Source organism: Sorex fumeus, unplaced genomic scaffold, assembly GCF_029834395.1.
Source record: "Sorex fumeus unplaced genomic scaffold, SorFum_2.1 ptg000063l, whole genome shotgun sequence".
NCBI lineage: Eukaryota > Metazoa > Chordata > Mammalia > Eulipotyphla > Soricidae > Sorex > Sorex fumeus.
In genome coordinates, this window is record NW_026606120.1 from 24,460,269 (window position 1) to 24,473,318 (window position 13,050).

At 39.4% G+C, this 13,050-nt stretch overlaps 1 pseudogene; it reads right to left on the bottom strand.

The window, feature by feature from the left end:
- Positions 1 to 13,050, bottom strand: part of LOC130035264 (contactin-associated protein-like 3) — a 199,287-nt pseudogene that overhangs the window by 57,484 nt on the left and 128,753 nt on the right.

Genomic DNA, 13,050 nt, shown 5'->3' on the forward strand with positions numbered 1-13,050 from the left:
TAGCAAATTATTATACACAACTTCACTTCTGTATGTTTACATCAGAATTATTCATTTCTCTATAAAACAAGCAATCATTCAGAATACCCCAAAGAAAAGTTAGAGTCCAATTCTTCTTGAAAAGCAGCAGAAAAGATATCAATGTACAGAGAGCACGACTCCTCTTAATTATCTTTAGCGCCCTGCTTGACCCTCTTTGCGAACCAAAATACTAAAGGTTGCTATTGCAGCATCTTTGATGGTCACAGAGTTCTCAGTACCGTGATCAAAGTTTCCAAGAATGTCAACGTCATCTTGTAACTTCTTTTACCGTCCATAATCAAGTCTCCTTAAACTAGCGCCAACATAAAGGCCCTGAAGATGTTAAAGAAAAGCGTTCATATCCTCCCTTGACAGCATTCCTGCCTCACCCTCCCCAGCCCTTTGCAAATCCACCCTACTCCATGGACGCTGCAATGACATCCCAGATCAGTGGTATCCCCTCTTGTGATCAACACAAATGTCCAAGAAGCTACTGAATATTGACTACCATTCTCCAGTGAACCCATATAATTGTGAAGAATGTTCTCCCTCACACTGTAGCATTCTTTACTGCTTTCATAATGCATCCTTTCTTGAGGGCATGGTAAGAGGGGGTAGAAGAGGAGAAGTTTAGGCAACACCCACGTGTGTTCAGGTTTTACTCCTGACTGTGCTTGGGGATCACTCCTAGTGGTACCAGGGATCAAATCAGGATCAGCCATAGGCAAATGCCTTAATACCAACTCAGAAGCCTTCCCCTCTCCCCCTACCCCTGCCTCAGTGCAGCATTCCATAAAACATTACAATAAATAAAATCCTTGTGAAGGCTTAGTTATTTTTACTTCATAAGGATGGTATTGATTTCCTGCATATTCATTTGTGTATATTGATTATTCAGAGAAAATCAATGCAACAATTTCAAGGCCTAGTAGGCTACACTATTTGTCTACCGCATCTTTACCTTACTTAAGAACTTCTAAAAATACATAGAACTGTACTGAATATATCTAAATTAAGTTTGTACTAAAAGTTAGCAGCACATAAGTAATGTATATAAGTTGAGCATAGAAAGAAAATGAAATTTCTTATTTCATTTCCTTGCAAGAATTTGACAGGCTTCAAAGTATTTTCTCCTTCCATCTCCCCACTCCAATTAAATGTTTGTTTTCATTTGGTGATATGGCTGTCATATATCTATATTAAAGGGTTGACAACTTTCAGTAATCACTTGCAAATCAATAGGTAGATATTCATTCACTCTCTGTGCACAATTTTTACTTATCTTTGTGGGGTTCAATTTCTGGTATAGATTATATTCTGGGATATGTTTTTCCGGATACTCTGGGTGGGTTTGTTTTTAACTCTGGCAGTGGTTAATCACCTGGTTAGCACTAATTTGCTCTTCTAGAGGGTGCTTGTACGTTCTTCTACAATTTCAGTTTGGTGTTCCATTTTACAGTAACCAACTGCCAAACTAAAGTAAGTAAGTACTAAACCCTCTAGTACTAACTGTACATTCAATAAACTGAAAATAAGCAGCACTTACTTGATACACTTTGTCTGTGTGCAATTAAATCCTGCTGAGATTACTGTTTGAAGACAGAGTACTGAGATTATTTCCCAGCTGCGGGGTGATTTGCTGGGCATGGAAGCACAAGAGCCTTGTCTCCCTTCTTCTGTCCCCCAACTAACTATGTCAATCAGAGACAGAATAAAGTAGAAATCCACATCTTTCAAGGAAGCCATGGGGCTGAATATTTTGACAAAATGAGATATTGCAAAGAAAAAAAAACTGATAATTATTGAAAGTATAATAGATACTTTTTTTCTTTGGCTTGAAAAGCTGAAATCTCAACCTTCAGTGCTCAGAGCTTACTCCTGGCTCTACACTCAGGGTCACTCCTGATGGGGCTGGAAGGACCGTATATGTCAATCCTTAGCTCCACACTACAAGGCAAACACCCTACCCTCTATCCTATTATTCGGGCCTCAATAGATACAAAATTAACAATCTACCACAATCTTCTATATCCTACAAGAGATGTCTAGAGCTAACATTGTTTTCTAATTTGTAATTTCCTAAGACATAGAATAAATTTGGTCTGTGAAAAAAATAGTCACGGTATAATAACATCCAAGCCATGTTCTAATTTACACTTTTTTATCACCAAAAAATAAAGTGAAATGCTATCACACTTCTTGGTGGATGAATCCTGAGCTTTTAAAGGACCACTGAGGATCAGCTGCCCAGGTGAATCTAGAAAAAGACTTCATATTGAACAAAAGACCCACATTGAACAAAGAGCAACAGATTGACATTATGTACTGCTTCAAAAAAATGTGTAATTCTCAGACAATTAACTGGGCAGTGTGTTCAAAGACCTTTAATAGATCAGTGACTGCCCCCGTGACCCAGTTGGCCTCTAGCCCTAATGACTGATCACTTACCTTGGTGAGCTGGAAGCCTTGACTTCTTGCAGTGGAAAGCCAGCTCCTGCTGACAGTGATCTGCATGTTCAATCATTACTCGGAGCTGGTCCATGTTGACTGAGTACTTGAAGACTACTGGTTGGGGGCTTCCTCCATTTGAGCTCCCAGCCCTAGCAATATGGGACCCAGTGTGCCAAACGGAGGTCCACGTGGAATCTTAGAGCAGATATGGTATGAGAGGGAGAAAGGAGAAGATAATGGATGGAAATTGTTAAAATAAACATTGGAATCAATTTTATCTTAATTGAGGGTTTTTTGTATATTTATCAAATATCTCTGAGATTAGAATAAAAAAAGTAGGATCCTATAATATTCAGATAGATATTATCTATTATAATTTGTATTACTATGAATTAGTGGTCATTAGTTTTGATGAACTTTGTTGCAACAATACCATCAATACCATTGATGAGCCAATTCTTTTTTTTTATTTTTATTAGTTAAACACCATGAGGTACAGTTGTAGACTCACAAATGTTTGTGCTTGGGTTTCAATTATACAATGATCGAGTACCCATCCCTCCACCAGTGCCCATTTTCCATCACCACTGATCCCAGTATCCCTCCCACCCCCATCCCCACATCCCACCCAGCTTCTGTGGCAGGGTATTCCCTTTTGTGCTCTCTCTCCTTTTGGGTGCTGTGGTTTGCAAAAGAGGTATTGAGTGGAAATCATGTTCGGTCTAGAGTCTACTTTCAGCATGCATCTCCCATCCTGGAGGATCCTCCCAACACCCTTTATTTGATCTATGAGCCAATTCTTAAGTTCTGTGTTTATCATATTCAAAGAAATAACTACAAATTTTAGACATAAAATTTTCTCATAATCTTTTTATTTTATTACTATCAAAGACAAGTATTTAATATGTATATCCTTTTCTTTTTAAATGTTATTTTTGTTGTTGTTTGGTTATTTTTGTTGTGCCACACTCAGTGGTCACACGTGGCTCTGTGCTCCTGATTATTCTTGGATCTATGGCTAGAGTCACACCCTGTAGAACTGTGGGGACTACATGAAAAACCACAATTTGAACCATTTTCATTTGAGCCACAGCCTCATACAAGGCAAGTGCCAAAGCTTTGTACTATAACTCTAGTTTTTTTTTTCCTTTTAAATGAGTGTATTCCATGTTGGACTGAGAATCTTGTTCTACCTACTTGATGAGCAAACAGGTCACATTAAGATAAAAAAAAGGAAGTAAATATTTTTGGATAAAATTGATTTCAGTAACTCACCCACCACAGTGGCCAAAATCACAACAATTTTGAAATAACTAGGTTTTGTTTCACTGAGGCAGGGATGAGTCTCACAAACAGTGCTCAGGAAAAACAACTCCCCCATAAATAATTTTTGGGGTTTAGTGGAGATAAACCTGGCTCTGCTCAAGTCTTACTTCTGATTCTATGCTCAGTGATCATTCCCAGCAGGGTATGGGGGACCATAGAGGTGCCAGGCATTGAACTTGGGTTACCCACATGGAAGGCAACCACCATATCTGTTATACTATCTCTTTGCTCCTACCTTAGCAATATTTTATTTTTGAGGCCCATCCCCCCCACACACACTCCTACCCCGACACTCTCCTAGCAATTTCTGGCCATTCCAATAGATAACTCAATTCAAGGGCCTGAGAATGTGGCTCTCCTTGTGCCCTGAAGTGGCAGAAATTACCAAGACAAACTTCTTCCAGGCAACAATAGTTGTCCAAGTCTTGTCCTTCACACAAAAGCCTAAAATAAACAAGTTTAAGTCTGAAATCTTTGTGTATATTTGCAAGTACAATGGGCTTTACCTCAAAGAACCATTCCACAGGATAATTGATTGACCACTCTAGGCCCACCAGCCCACAACCTATCTTTTCTGGAAATATGCTTCCCTGTTCTTACCTACAGAACGTACTTCTTGTGGCCTTGCAGACAGGATGGCTACCCTGAGGACATGAGCCTGCCGTCTTTTAAACACTCGACCATCCATATAGAAAACATCTTCACTATTTTACACTTCCTACAATATACAGATCAACCATAAAGATATGAAAGTTTGTGAACCCATAGTCTAAGTGGCTCAGATGCAGACCAGAAGTTTCCCTATACAACTCAACTCTAATAGAAAATCATATAAATGGACCTGTAATGTGAATTTGGTGACATGAAGAGCCATTTCCAAACTATAGAGGCAAAAAATAGTCATGAATTGTATTTTTATTTTTAAATATATATATCATATATAATATACATATGAACACATTTAAAAATAAAAACATTCTCTGGAACACAATGAGCAGTTCCCTCTAGCCTCTGTCATGGGAGTTTGAGCCTGGGAAAAACTTAGCGAGCCTTTAGTTGTCACAAATCTTTAAACCATCAAGTACAGCCGAGATCCACAGAGGTGAATCCAAGGAGCAAAAGGAATCCTGTCTCAAAACCTATTGAAAATAATATCACAGATCATGAAAAAACGAGGAAGAACAGAAATACACTAAATCAGTATGAGATCTATTTTATGTTCAATAATGAAAAAGGGCTTAATAGAGCATTTCATTCTTTTTGCTTATGAAGCCACTTGTGCTACTTGAATACTATATATCGTTCCCCTTTAATCTTGTCCTCACCAGACAGTCCATATTTCAACACTTCCATGGAAAATTCCTTTAGTGACCCAGGATTATTTTTTGGTAATTACCTACTTCTTGGAGCGATAGCACAGCGGTAGGGCGTTTGCCTTACAAGCGACCAACATAGCCGACCCAAGCTCGATTCCTCCGCCCCTCTCGGAGAGCCCGGCAAGCTACCGAGAGTATCTCGCCCGCCCGGCAGAGACTGGGAAGCTACCCGTGACGTATTCGATAGGCCAAACACAGTAACAACAAAGTCTCCAATGGAGACGTTACTGGGCCCGCTCGAGCAAATAGATGAACAACGGGAGGACCGTGACCGTGACCTACTTCCATTTGTCCTCTGAGTTTATTCCTTCATAGGAAACAAGGGTAAAAGAAATCACATAAAAGATGGGGGAGGCTTGGGAACTCACCAATTATAATGCCAGTTTGTCATTTATTTTCATGGTTTATGGCACAAAGAAATATGATGTGCCTGAGTGGTTCATATAGGCCATTGGTCAGCATGATAGATTGATGGTCTCATATGGTTAAAATGTAATAGAAACATTTTTCAAGTGAGGAGAAAGAAAACTGTTGGGAAAAAAGTCTCTGAAACTACTCTAGAAAAAAATAATACTAATTTAAATCACTGCTTTTTCTAAAATAACTTTAAATACCCCAGAAAGACATAATTATTTTTCTCATATTCCACAATGTGTCATTTGTATGGACTTCAAAAATATTAGCAAGATCTTGAGTTCAAGCAAGATGTTTTAACTATCCTGAGTTATACCACATGCAAATGTGCTTGTTTGTCTTACTGGAGTCTTTTTATCAATGCATAAGAAGATGAGCTGGATTGAACTGAGAATTATTAAAGGTAGAAAAGATACAAATTTTCTTTGACTTTTTGACCATACCCAGTGGTTCTCAAAGTTTATTCCTGGCTGGCACTCAGGGATCACTCCTGATGGGGCTTGGGGGATTATTTATGATGCTGGGGAATTAGACCTGAGCTCCACAGGAACAGAGCAAGCATCCTACCCTCTGTACTACTGCTCTGGCCCCCAATAGATGCAAATTTAACTGTTTACCATGTGCTAAGGCAACTAGCCCTGAAGCTCATTTAATGTAATACTTTAATTTGAATAAACAGGAGAAAATAACACAGACTCACCATACCAAACAACATCTTCTAATTGCTTTTGATTTTGTCAAATGATATGCGCTTTCCAGTTGCAAATTTGCCTATGCTTTACAATCTCCCCCTAAACTATCCAAGTAGCCTTTCACAGGAAACCAGGTGGTCAGATGGGGAAACTAAAAAACATCTTTAGTTTACATGAAAAAACACAAGTTCAAAGCACATCTGTTCTGAACATTTCCATCTCCGTGACCAAAAAAATGGAAGTAAAAAGACTTGACAAGAAAAATCTGATGCCTTTCTATTTGGTGAGTCCCTCACTCAAGATTTGGAACTTTATTTCAAGGGAAGAGAAAGTCAAAGCCCTTCTCACAAATGGTGAGAATGAAATTCAGTTTGAATCTCAGACCCACTTATTTATGAGCAGAACCTGCTGCTGCTTTGTATCTGATAGAAAGGAAAATAAAATTCTGAGAAAATTGGAGACAGTAAATTTCTATGTGTGAACATGTTCCCTTCTATATCCAAAATCCAGAACTGCTCAAGAAGTTGCACTTTAGAACAATAATTTTGTTTTATATGTGTGTGTGTGTGTGTGTGTGTGTGTGTGTGTGTGTGAAACACCATGAGGTACAGTTTTATACTTACGAACTTTCATTCTTGGGTTTCAGTTATACAATGATAGAGTACCCATCCCTCCATCAGTGCCCATTCTCTACCACCAATGATCCCAGTATCCCTCCTACCCCACCCCCACATCCCACCCCGCCTCTGTGACAGGGCATTCCATTTTGCTGCCTCTTTCCTTTAAGGGTGATGTGGTTTGCAATAGAGGTATTGATTGGCCATCGTGTTCAGTCTATAGTTTACTTTCAGCACACATCTTGCATCCCAAGCGAATCCTCCAAACACCCTTTACTTGGTGTTCCTTTCTCTATCTGGGCTTCCTTTCATCCAGCATGTGCTGATGGCTTCCAAGCTGTGGAGCAGACCTCCTTTTACTTATCACAACTATTCTTGGGTGTTCATCTTCCGTTCTGTTACTTTATATTCCACATATTAATTAGTTTAGTCTTTCTATGTCTGTCCCTCTCATTTCACTTAGCATGATACTTTCCATGTAGAACCACTTGGATGCAAATTTTATGGCTTCTAACAACTGCATAGTATTCCACTGTATAGATGTACCAAAGTTTCTTTAGCCAATCATCTGTTCTCGGGCACTTGGTTTTTTTTCCAGATTTTGGCTATTGTGAACAATGCAGCAATGAACATACAAGTGCAGGACAATAAATTAAGTAGATGGACTAAAATTCAAGTGGTTATTTTAGGATTCACAAAGAAAATGTAAATAAACACTTTGTCTGTAAGAAGGATGACCACAGGCCTCTGAAATAGTCTGCTGGAAATTTGCTGATTGAACTCCTGTACAGAGAAATACGGGTGAGAGCCACTATCATCTATGACACATCTGTGTCTCTGTGACACAGCCCTGGTGTCACACAGATGAGGCCTATACAAAGTTCAGTCGCTCAACTTCACAAAACTGCATCATTTTACCACAATTTTGGGGGTGAATTTTATGCCTGTAAAAGAACAGTTACTGGGAGATAAGATGTTTGTTCACAGGCATTTATGAGCAAATGTGCTAGTGACTGCAAGTGGGAAAGCATGGTGTCCAATAGGAGCCCTGAGGAGCATGGTCAGTTGGGACCACTTTCACCCAAGCTCAGGGACTTTGTACTGAAGGCTCCTCAGGGCGAAGGTGACTCATATGTGCCCTTTCCTGAGTGGTAGAGGCCAGAGCTGTGAGTCCATGGTCTCTCAGCTCTGAGAAAGGTCACTCCCTCAGACCTCCAGGTGTTTGTCTTCTCATGGGGCTAAACTTCTTGCCACAAATTTGGGACCTAGGGGCTTTCATGATTTCTTCAGTCTTTACACCTCCATCAAAATACTATAAGATAGAGGGGAAAAATCCCTAAGAGCTCTTCCAAGCTCTCTGTCCTGCACATCCTTCCCTTGGAACCCAGAGGATGGCCATTTCATGGGAATACAGTTTTGTGTCACTCATCTGAGCACAGACTTCTATTGTTTTGCACAGCATGCCACTTACTCCTCATGATTTTACTCTTGATTTTCCCCTTCTTGTTGAATAGTGTGGGGGAGTGTGTGTGGGGGGGTAGTGGTCGGGAAACTGGGGACATTGGTGGTGGGAAATGTGCACTGGTGGAACAATGGATGCTGGATCATTGTATGACTAAAACTCAATTATGAACAGCTTTGTAATGGTCTATCTCACGGGTGTCCAATTAAAAAAATTTTTCAAAGTACTGAGTTCAAGGGCTGGAGCGATAGCACAGCGGGTAGGGCGTTTGCCTTGCACACAGCCAACATGGCCAACCCGAGATCGATTCCTCCACCGCTCTCAGAGAACCCAGCAAGATACCGAGAGTATCTTGCCCACACGGCCAAGCCTGGCAAGCTACCCATGATGTATTCGATATGCCAAACACAGTAACAAGTCTCACGATGGAGACGTTACTGGGCCTGCTCGAGAAAATCGATGAACAACGGGAGGACCCTGACCATGAATTAGTTCAAGCCCAGCTCAATCAGCTTAATCAATGGCTGAATAAATAGCAATACTCTTGTACTTAAAAAGAATTATAAAGCGTCTACTGTTAGTATTAAGCCAAGACAAAATTATGAAAAATTTTAATATACCTTGTGATTTGTGATAATTATGCGACCACATATTAAAGGTAACTATATCACTGGAATAGATCTATATTTAGCTCCTTTTTTGCCTTTATTGAGTTGTAGTAATTAATTTTAAAAGCCCCAGAAATTTCAATATTCAATTATTACCTCTAAGAGCAGAAAATCTAGAAATATCCTTTGGTTATTTTCTCACATTTTTTCTGATCATACATCTTCACACAAAGGTAACTTATATATCTTTATCATCACATCACAAAATTTTGCTCAGTATAAAGATAAATTGCTTGAAAAATGCCAATATGAAAGCTTAAGACCTGGAGAAGTTTCTTGTTTTATGTACAAAATTCAGAGGCTACTATATTTCTTGTAGTTCTGGAATATTTAGGTGATCAAATTAAGAACAGATAAATAACTATATACTGAAAGTTGCTTAGATTTTACTTTACAGATCAAGCATAAGGTATATCAAAGTAAAAGTGAGGTAACACGGAGGGTATGCATGTGACTGATGCATGTTCAATCCTACCACCACATATTATCCCTGAGCTTCAACAAGAATGGTCCCTAAGCACAGAGCTGTGAGTTAGTGCTGAGTAAAGCCTCAATGGCCCCAAATAAAAAACAAAATAAAACAAAAAAAATGTATTCATAAATATTGCCTTGTAAATATTATTATCCTACAATGTTGAGTGCACATAGGCAAATCTGAAGAGAAGCCAAATTAAAATGGGGTTTACATAACTTTAGAACCATCTACAGTTGATTTGGGGAATTTTGAGAATTCATAGATTATAAAAATCTGTGGTTGCTTGAGTATATCTATTTTATTGCGAGTGCACAGAATTTTCATTAGGACAATTCCCCCTTTCATTTGGTAAAATGAGATAAGAAGGGGACGTTGTGGGTACTGACACCAACAGGCACAGTCATAGATGAGATGGACAGAAATTGCATCAAGTCTATCAGAACTGTTGGCGCTTACATCAGGAAATGTGTTAGTCATTTGTTACATTAAATACACAGTAAAAATGTTCAAAGAACTAACGTTTATATTTACTTATTGACTACACTAAATATACAGCAAAAACATTCAAAGAACTTATGTTTATATTTACTTATTGACTACATATATTAGGCCTAGGAGAAATGAAATTTTATTTATAGTTGAATATTGACACTTTATTTTATTAAACATATACATGTGCCTTATAAATATTTATTCTCTCTAGATTAGTTAATGCAATTAAAGATAAAAATTAATGCAACTGCAGACTATAAAATTAATGCCCCAAAATCCATGGCCTTCCTAAACGCAAATAATGAGAGAGAGGAAAGTACACGAAAAAAAATCCCGTTCACAATTGTGCTCCAGAAAATCAAATACCTCAGAATCAGTCTAACTGAAGAGGTAAAGGCACAATGAAAACTACAAAACGCTACTCCATGAAACAAAAGAGGACATGAGGAAATGGAAACATACCCCCTGCTCATGGATAGGAAAAATTAACATTGTCAAAATGGCAATACTCTCCTAATGGGAGCCAAAAGGTCAGTACACCCTGACCTGAAATTTAGGAACTAATCTCTACTTGTAAAAATTGTGTAAGCTTCTAAGATATGCCAAAGAGATAACTGCCATGAGCCCGCCATTAGGGCTCACACCTTGATTCACTGAAAATCTGCATGTTTTGTTAATTCCCCATTTTCCCCATTTCCTCATGTAATCAATTATAAAAAAACCACCTTGGGAGAAATAAATTTGGAGCTTGATCAGAGTCTTGTCTTGCTCCCATTCTTCTGTCTCTCTCTTTTTTTTTTTTATCACTCATGCACCCTCTCCCAGTTATCCATGTTGGCTAGTCCAGCGGGTCGGGGCACACCCCAAAGCAATATACAGATTCAGTGTGACCCCTATAAGGATACCCAAGAAATTCTTCAAAAAAATAGATTAAGTACTCCTGAAATTCATATAGAACACAACCCCCACGAATACCTAAAGCAATTCTTGGGAAAAAGACGTGGGGAGGCATCACCCTCCCCAACCTCAAACTCTACTACAAAGCAGTAATAATTAAAACAGCATGGTACTGGAACAAAGCCAGGACTGCAGACTAATGGAACAGGGTGAAATATCTGTACACACAACCCAAAACACACACAACATCTAATCTTTGATAAGGGAGCAAGAAATGTGAAGTGGAACAAGGAAAGCCTCTTCAACAAATGATGCTGGCATAACTGGACAACCACATGCAAAAAAAAAAAGGGCTTTGACCTTGACCTAACACCATGCACAAAGTCAGATCAAAGTGGATTAAAGATCTCAAAATCAGGCCAAAATCCATACGGTACATTGAAGACAAGGTCGACAAAACCCTCTATGATATTGAGGCAAACAGTATCTTCAAAGATGATGTTCCACTGACCAACCAAGTGAAAACAGAAATAAATAAATGGGACTATCTGAAGTTAAGAAGCTTCTGCACCTCAAAAGATACAGTGACCAGAATACAAAGACAATCTACAGAATGGGAAAGGATATACACCCAATACACATCTGACAAGGGGTTGATATCAAGGATATACAAAGCACTGGTTGAACTCCACAAGAAGAAAAACATCCAACCGCATCAAAAAATGGGGTGATGAAATGAACAGAAACTTACTCAAAAAAGAAATCCGAATAGTAAAAAGGCACATGAGAAAATGCTGAACATCACTAATCATTAGGGAGATGCATATCAAAACAACAATGAGATATCATCTCACACAAAAGAGACTGATCCACATCCAGAAGAGTAAAAGGAACCAGTGTTGGGGCACGAACCTGGGGAGAAAGGGACTCTCCTTCATTGCTGGTGGGAATGTCAATTGGTTCAGCCATTTTGGAAAACAGTATGAACGATTCTCAAAAAATTAGAAATTGAGCTCCCATTTGACCTAGCAATACCACTCCTGGGAATATATCCCAGAGAGGCAAAAATGTACAGTAGAGCCTGATTCAAACAGGAACCTGCCCGGCAGTAGGGCCCCTTCCCGGGTCTGCACGGCTAACTAGATCCCCTGAGAATGGCCGGTTTTCACCCTTGGTCTGCGGGGGACGGGAATTGAGGCACACCGCACAAAAACAAAGCTGAACCATTCTGGGCACTCTCTCCTTATTCACCCAGGAACCCACCCAGCGAAAGGGCCCCTTCCCGGAGCCACAGCCATTAATGTGGCCAGAGTTATTCTCCCACTACATATCCCATAGAAACCATAAGTTACCCTCTTACATGGAACTTTCACTAAGTTAGTTTAACCACCAGACACACATTAGCCAATAATTGATTAAGCCCATCTCAATTCATTCTGCAACTCAAGCAGAATAGTGAGCATGAAGGACTAAACCAAACTGATCACAATGGTAAAGCAACGCAAAAGCCCACCAAGCTTTCTTACTGAACAGCCTAGCCCAGAAGACGCCAACAGTAATGAAGTGCTAGACAACCTCTCTGACAAGGAACTTAGAAAGGAGCTACTGAGGATACCTAGGGAGCTAAAAGAAGCAATGGAAAGCAATGCCAATAAAAGACAAGAGGATTTGAAGGTAGAAATTAGGAAAATGCAAACGGAAATGTCAGACCTGAAAAATTTCGTAGGCGAATTGAAAAACTCAGTGGAAGGCCTCAGCAGCAGAGTAACAGCTGCTGAGGACAGAATCAGTGAGCTCAAAGATGAAGTTCAGAGACTCTCCAGAAAAGAGCAGAAAATGGAGAAGAGACTCACAATTCGGGAACAGATGTCAAGAGAAGATCGTGATGAAGCTAAGAGGGGTAACATAAGAATTATTGGAGTCCCAGAGGGACAGGAGGAAAACCCTGATGAAGAAGAAACTGTCAAAGATATCATTGCTACGACGTTTCCAGAGCTGAAGAAAACATGTGGCCACATTCAGGAGGCCGGAAGGGTACCAGCTAGAAGAAATTCAAATAAAAATACCTCAAGACACATCCTGGTCAAAATGAGTGAAACATTAGATAGAGACAAAATTCTGAAAGCAGCAAGATCAAAGAAAGAAAATTCCTACAAAGG